Source organism: Physeter macrocephalus, unplaced genomic scaffold (genome assembly GCF_002837175.3).
Source record: "Physeter macrocephalus isolate SW-GA unplaced genomic scaffold, ASM283717v5 random_119, whole genome shotgun sequence".
NCBI classification, from domain to species: Eukaryota; Metazoa; Chordata; class Mammalia; order Artiodactyla; family Physeteridae; genus Physeter; species Physeter macrocephalus.
In genome coordinates, this window is record NW_021145406.1 from 1333 (window position 1) to 15027 (window position 13695).

General features: G+C 52.8%; 1 long non-coding RNA gene across 1 annotated transcript in view; it reads right to left on the bottom strand.

Annotated features, from left to right (window-relative positions):
- Positions 1 to 325: 325 nt before the first annotated feature.
- The window catches only part of LOC114484882 (uncharacterized), a 92824-nt gene continuing 79454 nt past the window's right edge, over positions 326 to 13695 (bottom strand). Inside the window, exon 5 of the long non-coding RNA XR_008616551.1 lies at positions 326 to 2813. This is a non-coding gene — a long non-coding RNA (uncharacterized lncRNA). The remainder of the gene's footprint in view (positions 2814 to 13695) is intronic.

Sequence of the window (13695 nt, forward strand, 5' to 3'; positions counted from 1 at the left end):
CCGCAACGGGAGAGGCCACAGCAGTGAGAGGCCCACGTACCGCAAAAAAAAAAAAAAAATCTCTTTTGAAGTTATATTCTCTTTATGTCTGCCTTTGACTTTTTTTTTTTTTTTTAATTAGACTTGTCAAAGTTTTACCTCTTGTCTTTTTAAGAACAATTTTTTGGAATTATTGATGAATTCAACTACATTTTCTGACTTCATTTTTAATTATCTTTTTACCTTCTTCGAGTTTACTCTTCTAGTTTCTTGAATTGAAAGTTAAACTGAATAACGTTTAGTCTTACTCATCTCTTAGTAAATGAATTTAGGGCTACAGATTTTCCTTTGAGCACTGATTTGGTTTCATCCATAGGCTTTCACATTTAGGGCTCTAACTGACATTCATTAAAATACTGTAGTTTAAAATGTTCACTGTGACCTCCTCATTTAACCTAAGAGTTTCTTGGTTTTTTGTACCTAATATGTTGTCTTTGAAGAATTTTCTATTGAAAATTTCATTGAGATCACTGCAGATTCACGTGCAGTTGTAAGAAATAACACAGAGAAATCCCTTGTACACTGCCAGTCTCCCCCAATGATAACTTTTTATAAAACTATAACAACCAGAATATTGACATTGATACGATCTACAGATTTTAATCCCATCTCCCCAGTTCTATTGTACTTACTGGTATGTATGGTGTGTGTATGTATTAAATTCTATACAATTTCATCACCTGTGTACGTCTACATATACACCACAAGGGATATCTTGCAGATTTTTAAAGCCCACCATTGTTACTCTATATTTGTCATTTTTCACTCATAATATCATCAATTTTTATTTAATGTATTTGAAGCTACCTTGTTAAGTACAGAAAGTCGATGGGCTTTTAACTTTTTGGTGGAATATTCCTTTTACAGGTTTAAACAATTCCTTTATACCTAAAATATTTTTCACTTTTAGTTCTCCTTTATCTGATATTAATATTGCTATATTTGCCTTCTTTGCTATGGTTCATTAGGGGTTTCTTTCCTTATCCTTTTATGTTCATACTTAAGCTCTTTTTTTTTTTCAGTCTCATTTAAAAATTTTTTAGGGCTTCCCTCGTGGCGCAGTGGTTAAGAATCCGCCTGCCAGTGCAGGGGACACGGGTTCGATCCCTGGTCTGGGAAGATCCCACATGCCGCGGAGCAACTAAGCCTGTGCACCACAACTACTGAGCCTGTGCTCTAGAGCCCGCGAGCCACGACTACCGAGCCCACGTGCCACAGCTACCGAAGCCCGCGCACCTAGAGCCTGAGCTCCGCAACAGGAGAAGCCACCGCAATGAGAAGCCCACTCGCCGCAACTAGAGAAAGCCCACGTGCAGCAACGAAGACCCAATGCGGCCAAAAATAAATAAATAAATAAATAAAATTTATTTTAAAAAAAATTTTAAACAAGTTTTGAGACTATTGTTTAATTAGTGAATTTAACTTGTTCACATTTATTGTGCTTACTGATGTTTAGACTAATTCCATATTTATTTACCATATTTCTTTTATTTTTCCTTTTATTGGATTCATTTTGTTTGGTTAGATACATCTATTTTTCTACAATAGATTGGACGTTATGTTTTATTTTCATTTTTCTAGAGCAGAGATCAGCAAACTTTTTCCACAAAGGGCCATATAGTAAATATTTTAGGTTTTGTGGGCCATAGAGCCTCTGTTGCAACTACTCAGCTCTGCCACTATAGCATGAAAGCAGCCATAGAGAATACATTAACATACAGGCATGGCTGTGTTCCAATAAAACTTTATTTACACAAACAAATGGTGGCCCAGATCTGAACTGCAGGCCATAGTTTGTTGACCCTTTTTCCAGCGGCAATCTTTAAATATTTAAACACATGTACTTAAACATGTAATTCTCTACAGTGCTTAGATTAAAAAGGGTCTACCTTTCCTCCTCAACAAGAGAGGAAACTTAACAGTTGTATTCATTCTTCTTCCTCATTTATCCCCCAAACTGTGGTGGTCACCCCAGAATCCCTTCCTGCTCCTCATCTGTCACATCTAGGCTCAGAGCACACCTAGAACCTCTCTACCTCCTGGGGACAATTTTGGCCATTGTCTCCTTTTTCAGTCTAATCCCATTTTCACTCCACCCTTTGGGAATTCCTCATGGTTCATGACTCACTAAAGGCATCTTTGCCTACATGGATATTTACTAATATTTGTTCTATCACATGGAGGGATCTGAAGCAGGAAGAGAAGGCTGTGGTGTGCTCTCAATCTGCAAACACTGATCTCACCCCTGCTTAAACTTCCAAGGATTTTTTTTTTCAGCCACCGTGCGCAGCATGTGGGATCTTAGTTCTCCGATCAGGGATGGAACCCGTGCCCCCTGCAGTGGAAACGCGGAGTCATAACCACTGGACCACTAGGGAAATCCCTAAACTTCCAAGGATTTTTTAAAAATGTGGGGTCAAAGAGAACGTGAATCGGTCTTTCGCTGGTAGCAAAGGCACGGAGGCTGTCAGCAGCTGTGTCCCCTGCAGGTAGCCAGTCTGGGCCAACAGAACTGGCACTTGGGCCTCCACAGAGCTGATCACGAGCCCAGCTCCTGGTGCCATTTGGATCTGCAACTCCAGCCGCTGCTGAGGCTGGCTGCCCCCGCGCCCTCCCTCCCCTGGCGATGTGAGCATCCAAGCAGGTTCCTTTTCACCGGAGCAGGAGCTTGACTTCTGTTACTCACAACCAGAGGAGTCCTGACTAATAGTAGGATGATGCCTCTTCTTTTGATCTTCTACATGTTACCCACTTGCTGAGCAAACCTTTTTCTCCTAAAGGGCATAGAGATAAATTTCATTCTACCCCAAGGTCAAAAAAATGATTGAAAAATTCCAAATCAGCTAACATGTACAATCATTCTGAAATCTCTCACACTACTGTCTTTATCCATGTAAGCTGTGGGGAGTTGATCTGGTGGGGGGGGGGGGAGGGTGAAGCTGGTTGGGGGGCGGGGGGAGGGCAGACGCGGGTGACATGACGTCCAGGATTCTGGACACGCGCCACCACCCTCCCATCACGTGGAGATACTATCTGTGAACCCTGGGCACTTCCTGTGAATCTGGGGAGTTGCTCTGGGCTTCCAACAAATCTGGTTCCACCTGCCTGGAACTACCTCGAAGGCTTCTTCCCTCCAGGAGGTGGTAACACCACCAGCTGCGCCTGCCCAGTATGCCCAGTGCCACGCGGGCTTGGTGCTAAACAGATCCAACACTGGGGACCAAAATAAAACCCAGCTCGGTGACATCTCGATGCAGCTTTGCAGGAACAGCAGGCTCCTGTGCACACGCTCTCCCACTCTGCACCCCTATTTGTAAATTAATCACACATCAGTAGACTCTGCTCAGATTCACAGGTTTCTGGACCACTCTGAGGGTAGCTTGGGCTACAGGATCTTCCGATCAACTTCAAAATCAGACTGATCCTTTGAACAGATCCTAGATGGGAATTCTCTCTCTTCCCAGACCCCTCAGCCCTCCTCATCTTGCTCCCCTCCCCAGCAGAAGCACAGTGGACGGGGGAAGCGCTGCCAGGAGCTCCCCGTGAGCGCCGTCTACAAAAGTGTCCCCAATATACTGACAGGATAGTTTTAAGACACACACGCACACTTGTAAGATGTCAGTGGAAGCCACGTGAAAGCAAGATTAGGAGAAGCGGAGAGAAGGTAGTTAGGAAAGCAGCACCTTTTTATTATGTGTTCACACCCTCACTGTCCACTGCCTAGGGCCCCCCGCCTCTCTCTGGGCTTCTTCCCTGTGGTGGTAACCTCGCCCCACCTCTGCTCCCAGGTCCACCTGGCTCCTGGAACATTGACCGGTCCCAAGCCCCAGTGAGCTTCCTTGAGTCAGCTCTGAGGGTCCCTGGGTAGTAGTGGAAGGTCAGCGGAAGGAACATAGGCTGAGCTTGACGACCTGTACGTGTCGCATAACCCTGGCCTCAGTTTACTCCTCTGGGAAGGACAGTGAACACCCGAACTTCGACGGCGCTCTTAGGCGGTGCTGGGTACCCCAGTGGAGGAGTGTAGGCTGACAGCTCACGCTCGTGTTGCCTGGGAGACAAGCTCCTCTTCTATTTGGAGCTGCCCCAGAGTGTTCTGTGCCAGCTTCTCACCACGAGGGCTTCACCTGAACACACAGACGTGGGGACGGTGCCACCACAGCTGCTCACCCAGGAAGGCGCCTTCACGGGCTCGGGTCGGGTTCTCTGTGTCAGCAGCTCCTGCCAACACCAGGAAGCCCAGGACCAGGCTGCTGCCTCTTTCTGCTAGACCCAAAGCATGAAAGAATTGGACTGCCCTGCCATCCTCTTCCAGAAAGTCCTCCGGGGTTGAGTGAGAAAAGCTCACAGCCTTTCTGCCCTCTCCTGGCCCTGTGTGACACTGGATCCTGTCCCTGCCCTTGGGCGCTGGGGTAACTGTCCACACCTGGGCCTCGGGATCTGGCTTTCTCCACATTCAGCCCAGTTAGGGGAGTCACAGGATTCCATTAAGAATGAGGCCAACAACCAGAGCGGAACATGCCTTAAAGTTTCCCCTATAGGGTTTTGTAGTCCCGGGAGTTCACTGTTCACTGAGGTCTAGCCCTTGGCCTTGAACGGGGACCAGGCAAGTGCGGACTGAAGTCATGGCTTGCTTTGGGCAAGTCGGGGCGCTCCGAGACCTCAGATCCCAAACGTGAGAAGTGTGTATGTGTGTGTGAATCCCTTCCGAATAGGGACATTGGGAAGAGCAAAGGAAGGATGTTCCTGAGTGTGCAACTGGTACCATCGGTCTCCTCATCCTATAAATATTCACGAAATGCCCTAGATAGACCCTGAGTGAAAGCAGGGATGGGCAGGAGGCAGGACCAGTGGTTTCTAAGGACTCTCCCCACTTCCACAGGCAATGGGCCCACAGACTCTGAAGGTGGGGCGCCCCGGGGTCTGTTGAGGCTACGGGTACTGGTGGTGAGAGCTCAGCCACCTGGACGCCTGGCTAACTGCAGGGAGCCTCCGGGGCTCCCCCCGACCCCATGCCCACCGCAAGTGAGGAACCAGCTCCGGCAGGCTATGGGAGAGCAGGAGGAAAAGAAGCAGAACCATCTGGCTTGTCCTGAATTATTAACCGTGCAGGAGGAGGTGCACGAGGAGGTGCCAAGGCAGGGGAACCAGATGCAGCTGCCCCCGGGGGTGGGGGGGGTCAGGGAGGGAGGCCTGGACCTTTGGCTGCACAAACCCAAGGGATCTAGGGGTTCGGCTGTGACCTTTGGTGGCATCTGGGCTAGGAGCCCTGGGCTCCTCCTGTTGGGGCAGCAAAACCCAAACCACACCTCATTCCCTGAGCTTTCACTCTTCAAGGTAGTTATGAACCAGTGTTCCTCATTCCTTCCTTTTGGGCATTTTGCAGAAGATTAAACCTGCCTGCCGGACAAGGTCAGGCAGTTCAGCCAAAGTCTCTCGACTGCCAAGGGCCAGAAAAGGACGCAGATCAGGCCCCAAGCGCCACCTGAAGCCCCTCCCGGCGGATCTCGCATCACCAGACAGAACCGGAAGTCTAATTTGCCTCACCTGTGGTCCCCATTCCTCCTGGCCTCGGTTCAGGCCCTGTCAGCCCTCCCTGGGGGGCAGAACAGCTTCCTCACTGGTCTCCAACCTTGCAGTTTGGATCCCCGCAAATCTTCCTTCTAGAAGCCGGCAGAGTGCATCTGAGCGCGCGACAGCCCCCGCCAGGATCAGAGCCCCGCCCTCGAACATCACTCAAGGTCCTCGGGCTCCGCCCCCCGACCTCTGGGGCCCGCCTAGCGCCTGGCCGCCTGGAGCCCCGCTGCGGGCAGCTTCGCACCTCTCGTCCCGCTCAAGGGCAGCGCTCACGGCCTCACCGGCTCCCCAGTGCCTGGCGCGCGGCGGCAGCTCGCTCCCTTTGCCGGAAGCATTTGCTGAGATTCACACTTGCTGTTCCTTCTGTCGAAAAGCCCGTCCCCACCTGGCCTCCCTGGCAAACTCCCAAAGTGTCCTTTAAGACTTAGCCAGCACGCGCTTCGCCAGGCCCCCTAGACCGAAGCTGGGTTCCCCGGGGTGCCCCGGGTGCACATCGCCTCAAGCCCTCACACAGCCCATTCCCACTGCCTTGTCCCCAGACCGCGAGGCTCCAGGGCAGGGCCCACGTCTGGTGCGTCCTGGGTCTTGGGTGTGGCGATCCGAGAGGCGCTCTGCAGACCTGCGTAAATGCTCAGGAGCCGCAGCTGCGAGGGTGGTGGTCCCGGGCAGGGAGAAAACCAACCCCGGCACGTGGCAGGGCACACAGAGCCCATGTTTCCGGACAGTCAGAGAGAGAGAGCAATGAAGGCTTGGGGCCATTTCTGGGGGATCTTCCAGGGGGCAGTCTGGACAGGGGCCAGTAGACAGCCCACCTCCCCTGGACCGGCCCCTGCCCCCTTACTCGGTGGGCAGCTTACACGGTGAGCCCTTAGCCTCAGTCCTGGTAAGGGATCTAGACAGAGGGTGGGCCCAGAGAAGGCCAGGAAGGAGCCTGCCTGGGCTGCAGATGCCACTGTCACTGTGTCACTGTGGCTTCTGGAGCTGGGTCTGTCCTCTTTGCTGTCCGGGCACTGACCCAGCCTCACGCCCTGTCCTTCAGCACATGGCCAAACACACAATTAATGCCCCAGCAGGGCGCAAGGGCTGCTTCTCTCGCAGGTCCAGCTCGCGGCTCACTGATTTGTTCTTCATAGAATCTATCTGAACATCCTTCTTGGACCAGTGCAAGGCTAGGAGCTACAGCCAGGCTGGACCTAGGCCTGGCCTCAGGGCCACAGAGCAGAAAGTACAGGGTGAGCTTAGGGCATGGTGGGGCAAAACAGAACAGAAAAGTCAGGTTGGAAGGCCCCCAGCATCTGATGTATGATTCCACTGATGCGAAACATCCGAACTGGCAAATCCCTTGAGAAGGAAAGCAGATTGGTGGGTGCCAGGGGCTGGTGCTAATGGGTACGAGGTTTCCTTTTGGGGCAATGGAAATGCTCTGAAACTAGACAGAGGTGGTAGTTGCACAACACTGTGAATGTATTCATGCCACTAAATTGTTCACCTTAATGCGGTTAGGTTTTTTTTTTCTTTTTTTATGTTATGTGAATTTCATCTCCAAAACAAATTTTTTTTAGGAAACAAAGTCGGGCAAAACTTCATTTATCAGTTTCCCCTCTTTATCCAGTAAGTCTTGGCAGCCTCCCTTTTTTCTGAGCCAATATCCCAGCTCCTAGGTCCCAAGGGCTCAGAGCACCAACCATAGGTGAGTTTTCCAAGTTACCCTTTGTTTTTTTTTCAGCAAAGATCCCCCGGCATACTGTAAGAGAGGGGCATTGATTGTGTCACCCTCCTGCTTAAAATCTTCAAGAATTCACCTTTATTCAACAAAGAACACCTGAGCTCCGTATCCTGGCACTCAAGGTCTTGCCTAAACTAGTAAAGACCCCTGCCCCACCCCAGGCACCTATAAACAGCACCACACCTGTGCCCAGGGGCTCTGGAACCCTCTCTCGGTTGCACTTCCTACCACCCACTGGGTGTTCCCTGTGCTGGCCTCAACCCCAGCCTTCACCCTCTGTCTGTGTGTGTGTTGATAAACAGCACCACACCTGTGCCCAGGGGCTCTGGAACCCTCTCTCGGTTGCACTTCCTACACAGCCTCATGTGTGGAGGTCCCCAGCGGGTCTGGGTGCCTGCACTTAGTGCCATCATCTGGACCCCACCTCCCCCAGGATGCCCAGCCTAGCAAGCTGAGCCCCGCTGAGCCCCGCCTTGCTGATAAGTCGTCCGTGGCTCACAGCCTCCTCAGCCCCAGCTGCCCTTCCCTCCGCCAAGCTCTCTGCACGAAGGACATGTGTTACTGTGCATAATGCTACTTCACATCTGGGCTGCTTCGAGATCTTATTTTCCCCACAAAACCGTGAGTTCTCCGCGGACCCGAGGCCACGCGTTATTTCCTGTGGATCCCCAGGGCCTGATGCCACTGCAGAGTTGCCCAACTCCAGGGGGCGCTGTTCCTTTCTATTGTACGTAACAACACTTCCACCCACTGTTTGCTCAGTGGTTCATCCTGAATGGACATACAGTCCCCCACCACAGATAAAGAAATGGTTTTGTCAAAAAAAAAAGTCAGGGGCTTCCCTGGTGGCGCAGTGGTTGGGAGTCCGCCTGCCGATGCGGGGGGCACGGGTTCGTGCCCCGGCCCGGAAGGATCTCGCGTGCCGCGGAGCGGCTGGGCCCGTGGGCCATGGCCGCTGGGCCTGCGCGTCCGGAGCCTGCGCTCCGCAACGGGAGAGGCCACAGCAGTGAGAGGCCCGCGTACCGCAAAAAAAAAAAAAAAAAGTCAGAAGAAAACACAACTGCACCTCCAAGTAGAGCCGACTAATAGACGTGCAGAGTCCAGACAACACACACACAGACAGAGGGTGAAGGCTGGGGTTGAGGCCAGCACAGGGAACACCCAGTGGGTGGTAGGAAGTGCAACCGAGAGAGGGTTCCAGAGCCCCTGGGCACAGGTGTGGTGCTGTTTATAGGTGCCTGGGGTGGGGCAGGGGTCTTTAAGGGTGCTAGGTTGACACAGATGGGATCACAAAACTCAGACACTGAAGGGGAACTTGTTACCTAACTCCATCATTGTACAGATGGGAAATTAAGGCCCAGAGAGGGGCAGGGACTTGATCTGTTTATCTATCAATGCATCCATCCACCCATCAATGCATCTGTTCATCTATCCACCTACCCCTCCATCCAGCCATTCCTCCAGCCACACATGCACCCAAGTATCCATCCATGCACCCACGCATCAGCCATCAAGCCATGCATGCATGCATCCACCCATCTATCCATACGCGCATCCATCCTTCCCTCCTCTCCCTCCAGGGAGCCAGGGCAGAGCTGGAACCGGAGCCCAGAGCACTAGCCTCTCAACCCAAAGCTCTCCACAGTGGGCCACCCTCGCCTTCTTTAAGGCCACGGCAGCTCTGGGGAACTTCCTGACCCCATAAGGCAGGCAAGAAGAAAGCCCCTGCTAGTGGGGCTTGTGCCAAAGTACACACCGTATCAGGCGCCTGCCCTGAGGCCAGCTCACCCTCAGCTCAGTGAGCGCGGCCACCCCGAGCCCACCCTGTAGGCAAGGAAACTGCAGCCCTCCCAGGATCCGCTCTCTCCCTGCACTACGGCACTGCGGGCAGGTATGGCTGAGGTGGGGGTGGGAGGCACTCCCGGTAGGTAAGAGGCCCAGCAAAGGCTCTGAGGCAGGACTGCCGTGGCCGGCGGCGAGGGGTTCCTGGGTCGTCACAGGACGATGGGAGATGCACGGGAAAGAGCTTGCACATAGCGGAGCGTGGACGCTCGGGGACTTCAGGGCCCGCCAACACTCCCAGATGCAAGGGAGCTCCCGAAGGTTAGGAGGGGAGCTGGTCCCCAAGAACAGCAGGCAGATGGGGTTGGAGCAAAGTTATGCCAACCCCCTGTGTTTCTGTGGTTTCAGAGAGAACTGCAGAAAAGATTCGGGGGCCGAGCAGCTAGGAGTGTTAGCAGCCGCCAGCTGCTGGGAACAGACAAGGGAGGGGAATGGCAAAGGTGCTTGTACAGAAGGACTATCTGAGAAGCAGGGACTGCAGCGGGAGTGGGCAGTAGGTCCCAAGGGAGGCCCTGCAGGCAGAACGCCTCCTGCTTCTCCCCTCCTCCCTGCCAGGGGATGGGCCTGGCTCGCATGTGTCCGCTCCCCTCCATGTGCACCTGGGACACATATGCTTGCTCCCTCCCCATTTCAACGTGTGTTGCCTGCAAATCCGGGGAGTCGAACTGCTGTGTCCCCAGGCTCCCTCCCAGGGAGGCAGCAAAATGGGAGGGCAAGTCTGAGCCCTAGCACTTTCCCTTCTCTCCTCTCTGTCCTTAGATATCATACATAAAAGCCCGAGCCTCAGTTTACTCATCCGTAAAGGGGAGTGGTCATACATCCAAAGAGGGGTGTCAGACATACGTGTGGAGAGCACCCCACGCTGTGCCTGGCAATAAAGATGTGTTCTATCACCCACGGTGATCATAACAATATCCGCTGAGCACTGCCAGTGGTGCTGGGTGGGGTCCTGGAGGCCCCTGTGGGTGGCATCACCACTTTAGCTCCAGGAAAGGGACACTGGGAGGGACACTGGCGGGGTGGGGGGGCTGGAGGCAGAGGCTAATTGTAACTGGTACAAAGGTAGGCTTACTCTTGGGGCCCGATGCACCCAAGATCAGAACTCCCCGCACTTTAGATGGGTAATACTCCATGTTTCAGCAGCATCCAATAATCAAATCCGTGGACATTTCTGCAGTGAAATACATGAACACAGGATGCATACGGGCTATAAATAGCCTCACTTGGACTATAAATAGCCTCACCTCGGTTCAGGCGCGAGCTTGCTGCCAAGTGAATTAGGAAAAAGCGTTTGGTTTTCAGAGCTTGCTGGAGTTTGGAACTGAGGATAAGGGCTTGCAGCTCTACACGTCAGTGCTTTTCACCACAAACTGGGGAAACAACTGTGCGTCAGCCCTGGTTCATCCCACAGCCGACGAGGTCCAGATGAGAGTCACATGTGCCCTGCCCCTAAAACCGGCCAGGCCCTGACCCGGGGGACACAGCACAAGAGCAGTCACAAAGCAAAAACAAACGCGCACACAAATAAACACACATGGCAATGCATACAAATATAATCACACCAGCCTTGGGCGCGGAGGCAAACGGTGACGCAAACCCGATCTGGGGATGGAACCCAGCCTGTGCAGCCCCCAGTGGCCACAGACACCTGCTCAGGCTGACCCCTGCCCGTGCTGATGCGCCTGAACCCGACAGAGGAGGGAGGGGCCGGAATGAGGTACAGGGCTGGGGTGTGGAGGCCAAGAGCTTCCCATTCTCTGGACCCTGGAAGGGCAGCAAAAGCACCAGGCAGCCTGGGAGCTGGTCCTGGCACTGCCACATGGGAGCCGATGGCTTCGGATGGGTGGCCTGACCTTACTGAGCTGCAAAGTCGGAACATTCGGGCCTCCCGGGGTTCTTCAAGGAGTGGGAAGGCGCCCTCGGGGCCTGGTACTTGGGAAATACTTGCCGACTGTTCTGTGAAGTTGCTTCAATGTACAATATAAAAAGGGCGGGGTTGGGGGTGAGGGAGGTATACATTATGAGCTTGGGATTAGCAGATACAAACTACTATATATAAAATAGATAAACAGGGACTTCCCTGGTGGCACAGTGCTTAAGAATCTACCTGCCAATGCAGGGAACACGGGTTCGAGCCCTGGTCTTGGAAGATCCCACATGCTGCGGAGCAGCTAAGCCCGTGCACCGCAACTACTGAGCCTGCGCTCTAGAGCCCGCGAGCCACAACTACCAAGCCCTTGTGCCACAACTACTGAAGCCCGTACTCTGCAACAAGAGAAGCCACCACAATGAGAAGCCCACACACCACAACGAAGAGTAGCCCCCACTGCCACTACTAGAGAGAGCCCGCGTGCAGTAATGAAGACCCAACGCAGCCAAAAATAAATAAATAAAATAAATAAATTTATTTTAAAAAATAAACAACAAGGTCCTACTGTATAGCACAGGGAAGTAAATTCAATATCTTGTAATAAACCATAACGGAAAAGAAAATGAAAAAGAATACATAGGGACTTCCCTGGTGGCACAGTGGTTGAGACTCTGCGCCCCAATGCAGGGGGCCTGGGTTCAATCCCTGGTCAGCGACCTAGATCCCACATGCATTCTGCAAGTAAGAGTTCCCATGCCACAACTGAGGAGCCAACGAGCCGTAACTAAGGAGCCCTCAAGCTGCCACTGAGGAGCCCGCCTGCCACAACTAAGACCCGGTGCAGCCCAATAAATAGATAAACTTTTAAAATATATATACAACTGTCATTTTAAAAAAAGAAAAAGAATATATATAAATGTATAACTGAATCACTTTGCTGTACACCAGAAATGAACACAACACTGTAAATCAACTCTACTTCAACAAATAAATAAATAAATAAGGGGGGTGTTAAAGGGGCGGCCCCTTCAGTTCCAGAGATGCCCTTATGACCTCATGGCTCTCTTTGAGGCCAAGCCTTAGTGTGTCTCTGTCCTATACCAGGTTCCCTGGGTGAACACAGACAGAATCTTTGAGCTGCTGTGGCTGCCAAGGGCAGCCCCCATGAGACTAGGTTCATGGTCTGGAGAGGGAAGCCTAGAGCAGGGACGGGCTTACCCTGGTGGAGGGGGCAAGACATCACAGGCAGAACCTGGTTTTGAAGCCAGAGCGAGTTCCCATGGCGGCTCCACCCTCCACTGGGTCTTGGCAAGTTAAACTCTCTGAGCCTGAGTTCTCACATTTATAGAAGTCAGTCCAATGCCATGGACACCCCCATAGGGTAGTCAGGGGGGATAAATTAAGAGACGATGAAGGTAAAGTGCCCAGCACACAACACCCAAGGAACAGCAGTGGCTGCCATCAGTACCACGATGACGGAGATGGTGATGCTGGGACGGCCCTGCTAATGGAGGGCTTCCCTTTGAACTGTACCCTCACACTCAAAGCAGTCAGGATTGGAAGAAATAACTCATCGCTATTGTTATCACCAACCTTCCCCCCACCGTTTGGGACCCCTGTCCCCACGACGACACGAGGCAGTAGACAGATGCGCTCTCCCCATCTCCAACTGGAAGACTGAAGCCAAGAGGCTGGCGGGGACTTGGTCAAGGTCAACCCAGGCAAGTCAGTCACAGGGAGGGAATGAGAAGCCCTGATTCCAGGCCAGGGCTACCCACCCAAGGCAGCAGCCCGAAGCTGGCAGCCCTCCGCAGCCTCTGGGCACTCCGGGGAGTAAGGCCATCCTAGAGGCACAGGGGTGTGAAGCAGCATCCGGCGGCCCAGGCTGGGGGAGGTGCAGGGCAGGTGAGCTCGAGGGGAGGTCAGGAAGAAAAGGGGCTGGCTGGGGTACCCGGAACTGAGTCATCTTAACTGGTCCAAGCCCACTGCACACAGTCTGGCTCTTCTATCTTTGGCGGGGAGCCTGGGGCTATTTTGGGAAGCTCTGCACACAGCCGCCACTTCCCCGCCAGGCTGACTGGGTCAAAGACAAAACCAACGCAGCAAACGCCCCATGTCAACAGGGTGGGGAGGCAGGAGGCACTGAACAGCCCTGAACAGAACAGCAGGCGTGGGGGCGGCGGGGGTGGGCACCATCCCCCCACCCTGCAAAAAAGAAAATAAAACCAGGTGGTGAAACAAACAAACAAAAAGCTAGCGGGAGGCAGCAAGACGCAGTGCAGAAGACTAGCTTTGGAACAGACGGACCTAAGTTTGAATTTAAGCCTTGCCTTCGAGCAAGTCGTTTAACCGCTCTGGGCCTCAGTTTACCCGTTTGTAGGAACATCACCCACCTGACTGGGTTCGATGGGATTAAATAAGATGACACTGGGGCACTGGGCACCTCCTTCCAGAAGTGAACTCCGCCTCGGCCTGATACGTCTGTCATCCCTCCAAGGCTGCTCAAACCCCCTCTGCTGGACAGCAGCCCACCTGCAGCCCCAGCTCACCCAGGGCAGGTGCTCAGAGAACACCTGCGGACAGAATGAAAGGGGGAACAGGGCCGGCAGTAAAGAGCTCAGAGAACACCTGTGGACAGAATGAA